At 35.3% G+C, this 6,120-nt stretch overlaps 1 pseudogene; it reads left to right on the top strand.

Annotated features, from left to right (window-relative positions):
* Positions 1–1,092: 1,092 nt before the first annotated feature.
* LOC143401889 (microfibrillar-associated protein 1 pseudogene) lies at positions 1,093–5,602 on the top strand (annotated as a pseudogene).
* The last annotated feature ends 518 nt before the right edge of the window (positions 5,603–6,120 follow it).

Raw genomic sequence — 6,120 nt, 5'->3', positions numbered from 1 at the left:
TTAGTCTTCCCCTTAAGAACAATACAAATTCTTCAGAAAAGAGCACATTCTTTGATTGTTTGAATTTTTTTTCCACAAGGGTTACACCAGGCTGCTTTATATTTTGTATACTGATATAAGGAAGAGAGTGACATTTAATTTACAAAGTCAATTTGGTTTTCAATTCTCACTTTTTATATCAATGTTTCATACATCCCGACAACACTGAGTTAGGCATGCCTTCTTGTTTTCTTTTTCCTTTTCTGCAAGACACACTCTGGACCAAGATACTTTTCATTACCCTTTTCTAATAGCACTCTTTTTTAAAAAAATTTGTCATTATTTTTACAGAAATACATAAAATGCCCTTATACTGACAACCTCTTTTTTTTGTTAGCTCTATTTTTGTTCTGTTACTATGATTTTGATGATGTGGAATCTTAATACAGAAATAGGCAAAATCTTTTAAATATATGCTCATACTAATATTATTTCAATTTATAAAATATTTAAATGACTTCAAATAAAAATCACATACTTCAAATTTCTTTCTAGGTGTCATTTGTAATTATCTTCCATACCACTTAATTCTGCTCTAATTATGATCACCATATATAATTCTAAGTCTGCCAGGAAAAGTCCCAGCTGCATCTGATGGTTCAGCTTGATTATGAAATGCACTTTCTTTCACTTTAGAATAGGCTTCCAGTGAGGATGATAAATTGTATATCACTTTACTTTAAGAAACTTGCAGTACTTTTCCCATCTCCTTAATTTTCCCACACATTTATGTAACTTCTTTGATATTGCTCACCCTGAATCAGATTAGTTATCAGGGACATCCTTAATTTCCTCACAGTCCTTTCATCTTCATGGTTCTTCCTAATCAGATTTATGTGTCATGGCTTTTACTATGCATCAGGCAATGTTTTAGGTGTTTGGAAAACAGAGATGAATAGAACTTTTTCTCTGGCTTGTTTGAAAAAGAACATACACAAAATAATATTGGATCCACTTTTTTATATAGTAGAAGGAAATGCATAATTCTTTTCAAAATACAAAGATAAAGAGCCTGACTCATTCTGTCCAATAAGGTAGCTGGACTCTTGAGTCATGCATCAGTTATTACCTGAATGTGCTTACGTTTCACTAGACAAGAAGGCAAAAGATAAGGTAAAGCATTAAAACAGCATCTTCATCAGGAATTACTATAAAGTTACATCAATCAAAGCAGTGTGGCATTGCTGAAAGAACAAAGAGATCAGAGGAACAGAATAAAGAGCACAGAGAGACTCACTGACAAAGGAGCATAGACAATACAATGCAACCCAGGTAGTATTTTCAATAAATAGCACTGGCACAACTGGAAACTAATGTGCTCAAAAAATGAATCTAGACCCAAACTTTATGCATTCCACAAAAATTAATTCAAATAGATCACAGAATTCAAGGTTAGAAGCAAAGCATAGAACTGCTCAAAGATTTGAAAACAAAAAATGGAAAAAATAGCTATGTAACATTGAGTTTGACTCCTTAGGTACACCACTAAAGGCACAATCTATGGACTAAATAGTTGGTAAAATGGACTCAGTCAAAATTTAAAAATAAAAATGCTACTTTGCTAGAGAATGAACTGAATGAAGACAAGTCACAGAAGAGGACAAAATAGGGACCAAAGACTTTCCTAATCAATAATTCTCCTATAAAATAAATAAAGAGCTCTTTAAACTGAATATGAAAATAAAACACCCCAAGTAATAGAAATGGATCACAATCTTAACAGATACTTTGCAAACAAAGGTATAGGGATGGTAAATAACCATATGAAAAGATGTTCCACATCATATGTCATTAGGGAAAATACATTAGGTTGGCCAAATGCAGAAGGCTGTATTTGAAAATTCTGGCCACAATAATTTCTGGTGAGAATATTGAACAACAAGAACTCTCATATATTGCTGTTGGGAATGGAATATGGTACAATCAATTTGTCAGAATTTGGCAATTACTTCCCAAACTCTTACTATAATTATTACCCAGCGATTTTGTTTCTTGACATTTACCCAGCTCATCTGAAAACTTATGTCCACACTAACACCTGGACATTGATGTTTAAAGTAATTTGATTTATAATTGCCAAAACTTGGAAGGAACCAAGTATATGCTATGGCATGAATGTTGATGTTTTCCCCTGAATTCTTATATTGAAACCTAATCAGAAAGGTATTATTTCATGAGCACAGACCCTCATGGATAGAACTACTGCTTTTATAAAAGAGCCCCCAGAGAACTGACATGTCTTTTTGCCACATATAAGGACACACAAAAAAAGTGTTGTTCACATCAAAATACCTAATTTTAAATTATACTACAAAATAAAACAATAACAATGACCACACACACACACACAAAAAAAAAAAAAAAAAAAAAAACCTGCATTATACTGGCATAAAAACAGACACAGAGACTGATGGTACAGAATAGAAGACACAGAGACAAACCACACAGATAAAGTCATGATCCTTGACGAAAGTACCAAAAATGTACATTGGAGAAAAGTCAGTCTTTTAAATAAATGATACAGGGAAAACTGGTTATACATAAATAGAAAAATGAAACTAAACCTTTATCTTTCATCCTATATGAAAATAACTAAAAATGAATCAAAGTCTTTGGAATGAGACAGAAATTATGCAACTCTTAAAATATAAGTTCAACATTCCAGTTTTAGGCCCAGGCAATGACTTTCTCAATAGGATCTCTAAAGCTTCAGAAATAATGCCAAGAGCTAATAAATGGGATGGCATCAAATTACAAACTTCTGCACAACAAAGGATCATCATACTATAGTGATACATGGATAGCCATGTTTATAGCCGCATAATTCACAACAACCAAACTATGGAACCAGCCTAGGTATTCATCAATGGATGAACTTATAAAGAAAATGTGGTATATATACACAAAGGGGTTTTATTCCACCATAAAGAAAAATAAAATTTTGTCATTTTCAGGAAAATGGATGGAACTAGAGATAATTATGTTAAGTATAATAAGCCAAACTCAGAAGCCAAGTGTCACATGTTTTCTCATATGTGGAAGCTAGAAAGGAAAAATAAGAGGGTGTGGGGAGGGAATCTCAAAAAAATCAATGGGAATTCAGTGAGAGGAAAGACGTCAGGTAAGAGGACAAGGAGAGATGAAGGAGTGACATGGGCAAATTATACTGTTATATTATGTGCATGCAACGATTTGTAACAACACATTATAACATTATGTATAACAAAAATGCACCAGCAAAGATGTGGGAAAAATAAAAAGAATAAATTTTAAAAAAGGAAGTCCCATCCATGAAACGAAACTGGCAACCATCAGATATTGAATCAGCCAGTGTCTTGATGAATTAGGGCTTTCCCTCCTCCAAACTATGGAAAAAAATTTCTTTTGTTTCCATACCATCCAACTTATGTCATTTTGTCAGTGCAGCCTGAAAAGACCAAGAAAATGTCTTTCAGTAGGTGAATGGATAATAAATGTTGATACATTCAGACAATGGTATAGTATTCCGAGCTAACAAGAAAGGAGTTATCCATCCATGAAAACGTATAAAGGAAACTTAATTGAGCATTACTTAGTGAAATAAGTCAATCTGGAAAGATTACATACTGTATGATTCCAATTGTATGGCATTCTGAAAAAATCAAAAGTATGGAAATAGATCAGTGGTTACAAGGAGTTTGAGAAGAGGAAGGGAAAAACAAACACAACACAGGATAGAGTACTGGTGAATACATGTCATTGAATATTTGTACAAGCTCATAGAATGTGCAATACCAAGAGTGAACATTTATTTAAATGTGAGCTTTGGGTAAAATGATGTGTCAATCATTGTAAATTCATCAGTTGTGACAAATGGATGTGTGATAGCAGCAGTATAAAAGAAATCTGTATACCTTCCTCCTAATTTTACTGTAAACCTCAAACTGCTCTAAAAAAGTAGTCTTAAGCCAGGCATGATGTCACATGCTTTTTATTCCAATGACTCAGGAGGCTCAGGCAGGAGGATCACAAGTTTGAGGCTAGCCTTAGCAACTTAGCAAGACCCTGTCCCCAAATAAAAAAGTAAGTTATCAGTGAGCACAGGAGAGCAAAAATGAAAAGATGGATATCATAGAGGTGCAAAATGAAAGGTGATCTGAGGAGGAGACAGAATCAGAGTCTGAGTGGAGTACATGGGCAGTGAACATGAGTTGGAGCATGTTTTAGTCAGCTTTTTCACTGCTGTGACTAAAGGACCTGACCAGAACAACTGTGGAAGAGGAAAAGTTTAGTTGAGGGCTCACGGTTTCAGAGGTTTTAGTCCATAGAACGTCGGCTCTGTTTCTTGGGGCCAAGATGAGGCTGAACATCATGGCAGAGTGTGTGGCAGAGGAAAGAAGCTCTCATCATGGTGATCAAGAAGCAGACAGAGGGCTGGGGATGTGGCTCAAGCGGTAGTGCGCTCGCCTGGCATGCGTGCTGCCCGGGTTTGATCCTCAGCACCACATACAAACAAATATGTTGTGTCCGCCGAAAACTGAAAAAATAAAATAAAATATTTTTTAAAAAAGAAACAGACAGAGATCTCTACTTGTCAGATTCAATATATATATATATATATATATATATATATATATATATATATATATATATATCCATATCCCCAGGCCACGCCCTAATTCCCACCATCCTCAGCCACACTCTACCACTCCAATTACCACTCAGTTAATCATTACTAAGGAATTAATTCACTGATTCAGTTAAAGCTGTCACAACCCAATCATTTCTCCTCTGAACTTTCTTGAATTGTCTTACACATGAGCTTTTGGGGGACACCACACTTAAACCATAACAGAGCCTCAACTTAAGCCAGTCTTCATTCAAAAGTAGGACTGAATGACAGTTCAAAAACATGAGGTTGAAGCATTGAAACAGAAAGAGATGGAGCAGGAAGCAAAATGCATGACTGAAGGAAAGTGAATGTTCACATTTTAGATTGTAAAAGAGGAGACCAAAAAAGACCTGGAGGAGAACAGCATTCCCTGGCTGCAGTGGATGCACTCAATACTGATGATGAAAAGGATGAGGAAAAATATGAGGCATGCAAAAATTTGGGAATGAAAAAGAATCAAGAGGGAGAAAAGAAAGAGAAACACTTGAGAAAAAGACAGCAGAAATTTAACACATGAAAAACCTGACTGAGGAAGAGAGGCAAGCTGAACTTTAGGCAAATGGCAAAGTCATTACTAATAAAGCTGTTAAGGACAAATACAAGTTGTTACAAGTACTGTCACCTGGGTTCCTTCTTCATGGAAGAGGATGAGGGTGTATTCAAGAGAGATTTCAAAGCATCTACCTTGGAGGATCTTTTCAACAAAAACATTCTTCCTAAAGTCACACAGGTTGAGAACTATTGATGCCCTGGTCATAACAAATACACCCACCATATAGATCAAAACACCCTCTCCTTTGGCTCAACATGGACCCAGGAGAGTGCCCAGAACAGAAAGTTCTTTAAACCAAAGGCATCAGAGTATGTGCTGTATTTGAGCAAGCATCTGCCAAGAAGCATAAAATTATGTAGGGTTTAACTACTTATTCCACCTATGGAGCACAAAGGGTTGTCTCATCATCTGGTCCTTGACTTTCTCTTACCATTATTTGCATGGTTCTTATTTACACGCTACTGAACTTACTATTGTATCTGTCATTGTGTAGCCCATACCTTGAAGAGCTTTGAGAGATTTGGACTTGTACCAAGAAACCCACAGAAATGTAGGATTAGTGGTTTCCCACTTAACAATGTTTTCAAGAAATCTTAGATGTCTCTGATGTGGCTTCCCATATTTACTTGGGATTATTCTAAGTTTTCTTTTTTCCATCACTTAGCTTGTGTCAGAAATGTGGTCATGTAAGTGGAAAATGCATTACTTCTTCCTTAGAGTTAGAAGTAGTATACCAGGAAATCAAAACCCATTGGAACATATTTTGCAGTTTTGGTTGAAGTCAACTTTTCTAAATGAAAATGCTTTTTATCGTTTCATGTATATGTGTCAGAAAATAAAAGAATCCTACACAGAATATTTCGCATAGTACTGGATA

The sequence above is a fragment of the Callospermophilus lateralis genome, chromosome 6, assembly GCF_048772815.1.
Source record: "Callospermophilus lateralis isolate mCalLat2 chromosome 6, mCalLat2.hap1, whole genome shotgun sequence".
NCBI lineage: Eukaryota > Metazoa > Chordata > Mammalia > Rodentia > Sciuridae > Callospermophilus > Callospermophilus lateralis.
The sequence above is the reverse complement of the archived record's forward strand: the minus strand, read 5'-3'. Positions and strand labels throughout refer to the sequence as shown.